General features: G+C 42.1%; 2 pseudogenes; both read left to right on the top strand.

Annotated features, from left to right (window-relative positions):
- The first annotated feature begins 216 nt into the window (after positions 1-216).
- On the top strand, positions 217-4,388 carry LOC101703254 (ribonucleoside-diphosphate reductase subunit M2 pseudogene; annotated as a pseudogene).
- LOC101714861 (heat shock cognate 71 kDa protein pseudogene) lies at positions 4,362-5,411 on the top strand (annotated as a pseudogene).
- The last annotated feature ends 4,705 nt before the right edge of the window (positions 5,412-10,116 follow it).

The following is a 10,116-nucleotide window of genomic DNA, read 5'->3' on the forward strand; positions in this document are numbered from 1 at the left end:
GTCTAGGCGTAGGCCACACAGACATGTGCCCAGGGTCTCTTATCCTGGTCTTCATCCTAGATCAGCCTGCTTCTGCTTATGAAGTCCAACTGCAGGATCCCTATGCCTATGTACGTGGATGGCTGTGACCCTGAAAATAGTGATGCTTGCAATATGTCCACTGGGCTTCCTTCATTTAGGGTGCAAGGTCATGCACTGATCTGCATGCTGGACAGCATGACGTTCCACAAGTCGTCCCTTCCTCAGCACTGCAGGAGCCGGGAACCACCAGCACAAGGGACACACAGTGTGAACCCTGCCTGTGTCTTCACATTGATCCTGCCTTATGCACAGAACAAAGTGAGTCTGAGGTCAGGGAGTCAGGGCGGGCTCCTGAGTGTAGGCACAGGGCAGGGATGAAGGAGGAGTCCTCCACTTCAAGCCACCAGCTGTGCTGCAGCCACATAAGTGGAGCGATGGGGAGATGGCTTGAGCCACCCCAGGTCCCTGCAGCCGTCTCCTGGCCCGGCTTCATCAAAGGGACCTAAAGGACTGGGGCCTCCCCATGCAGAAAATGTGTACTGCAAATGTTGCTGTTCAGCTTCCACTGTCCCTCATAAAGCCCTAGGTGGGTTGCCCTCTCCAGGCTCAGGTCTTCCTGCAGAGTAAGAGGTTTACTAAGAGTGTTCCCTGTTCCAGGACACAGGTCAGAAGCTCAGTCTTCCTGAAGGAGCCTCTGAAGCAAGTTGATCCCATTCCTGTGGCTAGAGGTGCTGTCAGAAAGGCCCTGGGACCCAGACAGGGATCCTCCTGTAGGTGGGGAGCAGTGAAGGGCTCAGGATCATACTGAACAGATGCAACCAAGGAACAGGTTCACGACTTGGGGAAGGTTCATCTAGGGCCTGAGCCCTTTCCATTCAAATATCGAACTAAAATTGAAAATCTGTAAGGACTGCACATGGATGATAATTATCCTCTTTGATTGAGTGGATTTATTCAATCATGCAAGGAGAGCCACATAAGAGGGTGTCTTAGTTACTTTTCTTGTTGCTGAGACAAAATACCCAACATGTAAAGTTGAAAGGGGAAAGGTTTATTTAGCTCATAGTTTGTAGAGGCCTCAGTACATAATCAGCTGGTTCCAAAGCAGGGTGGCACATGGCAGAGTGGGAACAGTTCATGGAGGACTGAATGTAGCAAAGCAACAAGGGACCCTTAACAGGATCTTTCTGCCCCTTTTATCTTATTGGGACTACTTAGGTTACTTAGAGTAACACTCACACCCTTAATCCTAGTGCCCTCAGGGCTAGCATTGCACAATGAACCAGTGACACATTCTAGATTCAGTAATCTCTGAAAAAGCCCCACCTAAAACCACGTGAGCAATTTTCATCCAGTGGGGAGGGCTGAAAGGGATAAAGCTGATGGAAGCCTCTCTGTGAGGTGTATGAGAACTTCATGCTCAGCTTTGGTGAACAAATACCTCATATACCTCTGCTCCATCACTAGCTTCACCTCCATAAGAAATTCCTAAAGTGCCATTCATATTACAAGAACCATTTTACAGCCCCAACAGCAAGGAATAAGTGTCCTTGCTGCTCTCACCGTCCTCTGAAATTTGGTCAATGTTTGGTTCTGAGGCTTTCTAAATGATGTGTATCTCAGGGTTGTATAAATATATATTTTCCTAAAACCCATGTTGAGGGCCAGAGATTTAGCTCAGTGGTTCTGCTGCCTGCCTCGCAAGCACAAGGTCCTGAGTTCAATCCCCAGTACCAAAAAAGAAAAAACCCACAGTGAAAACTTTTTCAAGGAGCTCTACATAAGTTTTGCTTCTAGGGTCAGTATCCCGGTTCCCACTGCTCAGCTCCTTGCCTGGTCTCTCCACCAGGCACCATGCTCTGCTTCCACTAGCCACCATTGTGGACCAGCAGCAGCTGCAACTGTTGCCCCTGAAGGGATTCAGCCTGGCCCACAAGGAGAACACAGCCCGGTCCCTCAGCAGGACTGGTGTATTAGACAGCAAGCCCTTTCGGAGGATCTTCCAGGAGGCCAGCAGCCAAAGAGTAAGGGACTTGCCCCCAAAGTGGAGGACGAACCACTGCTGAGAGAGAACTTGTGGTGTTTCATCATCTTCTTTATTGAGTACCATGATGCTTGGCAGATGTATAAGAAACCTGAGGCTTCCTTTGGACAGCTCAGGAGGTGGCTCAATCGAAAGACATCCAGCACTGGGAAGCCCTAATGCCTGAGGAGAGATATTTTATTTCACATGTTCTGGCTTTCTTGCTCCCAGTGATTGCAAAGTCAATGAGAATATGGTGGAGCAATTTAGCCGAGAAGTTCAAATGACAGAAGCCCATTGTTTCTGTGGTTTCCAAATGGCCCTGGAAAACATGCATTCTGAAATGTATAGTCTCCTTCTTGACAGTAACACTAAAGATTTCAAAGAAAGGGAGTTTCTCTTCAATGCCATCAAGACCATGCCCTGCATGAAGAAGGTAGATTGGGCTTTGTGCTGGACTGGGGACAAAAAAGCCACCTATGGAGAGCATGTAGTGGCCTTTGCTACCATGGAAAGAATCTTGTTTCTTGGTTCTTTTGAGTGGCAGCAGAGAGTGAAGAAGATAATTGTCCATCCTTTACCTTGATCTTCTGGATCAAGCCCCAGTTTCCTCTTACAGGAGCCTGTATCAGAGCATGGATGTCCTGAGGCTGCTTCTCTGCCTAATGGCAGCTCCCTGCTATGAGTATCTCAGGGTTTCAAGAGAGGGACCTGAGAATGAAACATTTGGTGTGTTTGACTGATGGTGATGCTTCTTGTCTCCAGGTGTCCTGTCTCAGGCACAACTGTGGGAGTCAAGATATTGCCTGGTGAAGACCTTGCAAACCCTGTCCCTCACCTGCACTATCTCTGGATTCTCTTTATCCAAGCATGGTGTCAGCTGGAGCTTTCAGGCTTCAGGAAAGGGGCTGAAGGTGATTAGTGTGATATCAAGTCATGGAAACACAGGGTGTAAGTTCACTCTTAAATCCTGAGTGTGCTTCAGCAGGCTTCCAAGAGCTCAGTTTCATTAATATTGAGCAGCCCAAGGGCCAAGGATACAGCCATGTATTATTGTCTAAGAGTCACATTGAGGGAACATCAGTGTGAGCCCAGACTCAAATGTCCCTATAGGGAGCTGGTGACCAGCTGGTAGCATGCAGAACTGAGCTACAGGAGCAGTTACAGAGAGGGCCTAAGGAGCAATTAATTTAGACTGCCTGGTTTCCTCATCCTGCACTGAAACTCCTCTAGAGACTTTTTGCCATGTAAGATTCTCTTAATTTAGGTTTTATCTTACTTTTGGAACATAATATTTTGCTCAGAGTCTAAATATTCCTGCTTATTTCTTGCACATGTGGAAGAAGGAGTCATATTTTCCTTGGGCTAATGTAACTTTGCAATCATAAGTTGAGATCTTATACTTCTGCTGTTCCAGACTTCCAATGCAATAGAGTTTCAACATTGGCTACCATGGATAGTCACTACACGCTGATTCCACATTTCAAAAATTGGATAATTGGCTCATTGAATGCACTGGCAGCTTTGGAGGCTTTTGTGTGATTTCTTTGCCAGTAGAACCAGCCCTACTCTCAAGCAACCATGTCGAGGGGACCTGCAGTTGTCATTGATCTTGGCACCACCTGTAGGGAACAGGGAAAGGGGACATCACTAGAACCTCTGCAGTGAGTCCTAGTCTCCTTCGAGCCAAGGCAGCACAAGGTGAATTAACAATATACAGGAAAGGTAGAAAAAATGAGACTTGGAGAACCTGAGCTTTGGGCCTGATCGGTGCTGCTCTGGGCAGCAAAGACAAAGACCCATAGCTTACAGCACCTTTTATTCAATACCTCAGGAGAAACAAATGTAACAAATGAAATGCAGAGTTCAGTACTTCACATTGGGATAAACAAGGTGTCACAAAGACTGGGGGGAGCAGAAATCCAAGAACAATGAGGAACTACGCAGATGAAGATTTGGTTTCTCCCAGGATGTCTCCCACTGGTGTAATCTTGTCCTGGAGCATCACAGCATCACCAGATCATTGAGGTCTCAGTTGTGACCAGACGCCAAAATGGAATTATGTCTCAGAATGCCATAGCTGGGCTATAGGCAGGAGAACTAGGAAAACCAAATGATTTTTCCCTAAAATTATGTAGCATTGCTCCCGACAACCCCCTACTCCTGTGTGGGTGTCTTCCAGCATGGGAAGGTGGAGATAATTGCCAATGATCAGGAAAACCTAACCACCCCGAGTTATGTCGCTTTCACTGACACAGGACTACTGATTGGAGATGCTACAAAAAATCAAGTTGCAACGAACCCCACCAACATAGTTTTTGATGCCAAGCATCTGATTGGATGAAGATTTGATGATGCTGTAATCCAGTCTGATATGAAGCATTGGCCCTTCATGGTAGTGAATGATGCAGGCAGACCCAAGGTTCAGGTCGAATACAAAGGAGAAACAAAGAGCTTCTATCCAGAAGAAGTATCTTCTATGGTGCTGACAAAGATGAAGGAAATTGCTGAAGCTTATCTTGGGAAGACAGTTACAAATGATGTGGGTACTGTGCCACCTTACTTTAATGACTCTCAGCGTCAAGCAACCAAAGATGCTGTCACTCCCCTTTCCCTTGGTATTGAAACTGCTGGTGGAGTCATGACAATCCTCATCAAATGCAATACTACCATTCCTACCAAGCAGACACAGACCTTCACTACCTACTCTGACAACCAGCCTGGTGTGCTTATTCAGGTATATGAAGGTGAGCATGCCATGACTAAGGATAACAACTCGCTTGGAAAGTTTGAACTCACAGGCATACCTCCTGAACCCCAAGGTGTTCCTCAGATTGAGGTCACCTTTGATATTGATGCCAATGGCATACTCAAAGTCTCTGCTGTTGACAAAAGTACAGGGAAAGAGAACAAGATTACCATCACTAATAACAAGGGCCATTTGAGCAAGGAGGACATAGTGTATGGTCCAGGAAGCAGAGAAGTACAAAGCTGAAGATGAGAAGCAGAGGGATAAAGTGTCCTCCAAGAATTCACTGGAGCCTTATGCTTTTAATATGAAAGCAACTGTTGAAGATGAGAAACTTCAGGGCAAGATCAATGATGAAGATAAACAGAAGATTCTTGATAAGTGTAATGAAATAATCAACTGGCTGGATAAGAATCAGACTTCAGAGAAGGAAGAATTTGAACATCAGCAGAAGGAGCTGGAGAACGTCTGCAATCCCATCATTACCAAGCTGTACCAGAGTGCAGGTGGCATGCCTGGAGGAATGCCTGGTGGCTTCCCTGGTGGGGAGCTCCTCCTTCTGGTGGTGCTTCCTCAGGGCCTACTACTGAAGAGATTGATTAAGCCAACCCTAAGTATCGAAATAGCATTGTTCCACATAATAAAACATTGAAGCACCTAAATTTGTAGTTAATTCTGTGGCAATTGTTAAAGTTTAACTGCTACAGTAAAGTACTGGGCATTCTCAATACTTGAACATGGAACATGTGCAGGGGAAAAAGATAACATTGCACTTTATAAGCACTGTATTATAAGTGGAAATGCAATGTCTTCAATACAAGTATTTAAAATTGGCACCATAAAAAATTGGGTAATTGTTAAAAATTAATTCACATTGGAAAATCCAAACTGATGATGCCTTTCCAGTTGTCCTGGGACATGCACAGCCTGGAAAATTTTTGAGTCACATGTTGCGCACGTTCCCAGCTGAGGTCCACAGCACTCTTCTTGTCTCCACATTTATCAGATCCATTTCATGGCAAATACATTTCTACATTTTTTTCAGTTTTATGATTTTTTTTGTTGGTTATTTTGATTTTTACAATGACCTTTGAAATCATTGTTCTAATACAGCACTCTGTGCTGTTCCCATGGCAAAAGGCAGAGGGGTTTCTGACAGGGAACATATGTCAGTTAGAGAAGTTTCATTGGGATCTAACTTATGTGGAACTGCATAACTTTGTAATCATAAAACTCCCCTAGCCCCAATTGTGATTGAATGTGAGTTAATGGTTAAAGATGCTTGTTAGTTCTGGGACACAAGATAAAGTCTGTAACAAACATAGAGTTCCTAAGTGAATTACCCATCTCCTTGTTTGTCCGAAACCAATGTTCCGGACACAGCTATCTATAAGACAATCTGCAAACATCTTTTGACCATCAACATTTTTCTCTCTTTTCTGTAAGTTCTGCTTGCTAACTTCCCCTACAACCCCCTATAAAAACAGCCTCGGACTCTGAGCCAGTTGCCTCTCTAAGCTACTTTGCTTTGTGAGTGCCATCTGGCCAGACTAATAAAGGTCTGTTTTACTTTCCAACTTGTCTGGTGTGTTCCTTCCCTGGTGTTCTTTGCTACAGTCAGCTCCTCGGAGCGTTTGGTAAGGCCCTCGGTCTTACAATATCATCACCAGTGTCCATATAATAACTACCCCAGTCCAGGTAGTCATAGGATTTGCTCCATAACCTAGGTGTCTAGACATAGATCAGCTGTGACACCTGCTCTCTCTTTTTCTGATAGTCTGACCTGTTCTCCTGGTGGCCAACATAAAGAGTTTGACCACTGCTTGCTAAGACTCTGTAGAACTCACATTTGCAACTGTACTTCCCAATTGCTGCTTAATCTGTCAATTATGCCTCATCATTTTATGTTTGAAGGCAGACAAATATATATAAATGAATATTAACTTTGTTTTTCACAACTTGCTATTTAAATATTTTATAACAAATTTTATTCTCAAAAAAATTTGGTGAGATTTAATGATAATGACAATATAACTGTCCTGAGTATATTCAGAACATTTCATTGCTGAGTCTGGGGCAATGTATGAGAGTATACAGGTGATAAACACCCTATCTGACTCAAACCTTTCTTGCCTTATTGATGACCACTCTACTCCTTGGCAACTTTTCTTAAGTTTACCATGTGTGATTTTCCATGAGTAGTGTTCTTTTAATTTTCCTCCTTGGAATTCTCAATAAGTATTTTAGAAATTGCACAGAGAAATATTTGGTGAGGGTTTTTGTCTCACTTTTCTTTACAAATATTGATATCTTAATAAAAAGGAAAGTACTTTCTCATCAATTCCATTGGTAATCAGTTTCAAGATTTTTCAAGTGTACTTGGCGAGAATCACATCTACAAGAATAATAGCACAATGTATTCTCTGGGCATAGGAAAGAAGTCACTGGTCTGTTGATTTTCGTAAACTCCAAAGGAAAGATGAGTGTGGAGTGTGTCTGTTCTCCGTTCTTGCCTAAGTCTTATTGTGTTATTCCACATCTCACACCTCAATTTCCTTTGGTGATTTTCTTAAACAAGACTTGAATCTTACATATGGAAACATTACTTCACTATAAAAATCCCAAGGTAAGTGGAAGGTGCTTCCAGGCTGCCATTCCACTGCTCCCAGCCCAGAGGAGGTGAGCAGCATGGGCACCAATAGCAACCCCCCTGCCACGTCGAAATGAGAAGACATATAAACAAGTCTCAAAACCAGACTTCCAGATCACCTACATTAACCCCAAAGGGAAACAAGATGGAACACTCTGATGCTGAACCACCTGGACTCCCTGAACTGGCAACAGAAGAGGATCAGGAAAAAATGAAATCAGAAATAATTTCACAGATAACAGCAGACTGTGCTCATAGTGCAAGTCATGATTAATAAATCTAGAGAGGAGCTGAGGAACACGATGGAATCCCAACATAGGAAACAAATGGAATCCATAAAACAGATGCAAATAGATTTTCAGGAGATTAAAAACTCCATTGAAAGTCTATGCAGTAGAATGAGCTAATGTGAGGACAGAATTTCAGATATAGAAGAAAAGATTGCAATTAGTGACCAGAAAAAGAAAAATTGCTTCAAAATTGCAAGGAACCATGAGAAATCAATCCAGCAGCTGCTAGATGATGTAAAGAAGAATAATATAAGACTGATTGGAGTCAAAGAAGAAACAGGAGAGAGTGCAGATGACATAAAAAAACTTTCACATAAGTAATGGCAGAAAACTTCCCAAGCAGGGGAAAAGAACTTGACAAACAGATAAGTGAGGCATATAGGACTCCAACTAGACTTGATAAAAAAAATCTACACATAGGCATATAATTGTTAAGATTCCAGAAACCCAACAGAAGAACAAAGTTCTACAAGCAGTTAGAGAAAAGAAACAAATCACATACAAAGGAAAGCCCATCAGAATCATAGCAGACTTCTTAATGCAAACTCTCAAGGCAAGAAGAGCTTAGAGTGATGTATTCCAAGCCCTAAAGGAAAACAGCCTCCAACCCAGATTGATGTACCCTGCAAAACTGTCTTCCAAAATTGATGGAGATATAAGATACTTTCATGACAAAAAGCACCTTAGGAACTTCATAAATACCAAACTAGCACTCCAGAAAATTTTAGACAATATCCTAGGAACAGAGAATGAGGATCACAACCCCAGGAAGCCCAGGAGAATGAACCCATCAGGCATAACAAGAAATTAAATTTAAAGGGGGAGAATCCAACAAAAAGAAATGTCCTGACAATGATAACTCAATATGTATCAGTTATAACCATTAACGTTAATGGTCTCAATTCACCAATCAAAGGAAATAGACTGGCAGAATAGGTCAAAAAGCAAAATCCAACAATATGCTGCATACAAAAAATACAATTCACCCTGATAAGAGTTGCTTTTTTTTTTAAAGAAGTTAGTCCTTGACCACTAGTTTAATACCATCTCCATTTCAGGTGACCCGTCACCAGCAGGCCTGTTACTCTCCATGACTAACTATGTAAGTGCTTATAATGGATTAAATTGCTTTTCTACATAAAAAAAAGAAATATGATTCAAAATGAAACTCATAGACTGAATGTTAAAGGGTGGAAAACAGTACTCCACTTGACGGGAACCCAAAAGAAGGCAGGAGTAGCTATCCTCTTTGCATATCAAGTAGATTTCAAACCAACACTGATTAAGACAGACAAAGAAGGACATTACATTCCTGTAAAGGGAACAATCTAAGAGGAAGAGATGACAATCATAAATATCTATGCACCAAACACTAGTGCACCCAACTATATAAAACAAATGCTAAAGGACATGAAAAGTCATATATGCACAAATACAACTGTAGTAGGGAACCTCAACTGTCACAAATACCCCACTGTCACAAATAGATAGATCAACTAGACAAAAAATCAGTAGTGAAATACTAGATCTCAATTGAACTCTTGAACAAATGAAGTTAACAGCTGTTTACAGAGTGTTCCACCCCACAAAATCAGAATACACATTCTTTTCAGCTGCACATGGAGCATTCTCCAAAATAGACCACATGCTCACTCATAGAACATGTTTAAGTAAATGCAAAGGAATTGAAGTTATCCCCTGTATATTATCAGACCATAGTGTGATAAAATTGGAGATCAATAGCAAAAAAAATCCACAAAAATTTCATAAACACATGGAAATTGAACAACACACTTCTGAATAACCAATGGGTCACAGAGGAAATGAAAGAAGAAATCAGACAGTTCCTACAATTAAATGACAATGACAATACAACATATCAGAATCTATGGGACACAATGAAATCAGTCTTACAAGGGAAATTCATAGCAGTAAATGCACATATTAGGAAAACAGAGAGAGCCCAATTAAGCAACCTGATGCTGAATCTCAAACTTCTAGAAAAAGAAGAGCAGGACAACCACAAAGCTCATGCAAGAGAGGAAATTATAAAGATCAAAGGAGAAATCAATGCAGTGGAGACTAAGAGAATGATACAAAAAATTAATGAAGCCAAGAGTTGGTTCTTTGAAAGAATCAACAAAATTGACAAACCCTTAGCCAACCTTGTCAGAAAAAGGAAAGAAAAGGCCCAAATCCATGCAATTAGGAATGAAAAGGGTGAAATTACAACAGACCCAGCAGAAAGCCAGAGCATCATCAATATCTACTTCCAGAACCTATACACCAATAAGATGGACAACACAGAAGAAATGGACAGATTCCTAGATACATATGAATTGCCAAGGTTGAATGAAGAAGACCTAAAAATTCTGAACAACCC

The sequence above is a fragment of the Heterocephalus glaber genome, unplaced genomic scaffold, assembly GCF_053883595.1.
Source record: "Heterocephalus glaber isolate CG9 unplaced genomic scaffold, H.glaber_assembly_v1.0 deba00001724, whole genome shotgun sequence".
Taxonomy (NCBI): domain Eukaryota; kingdom Metazoa; phylum Chordata; class Mammalia; order Rodentia; family Bathyergidae; genus Heterocephalus; species Heterocephalus glaber.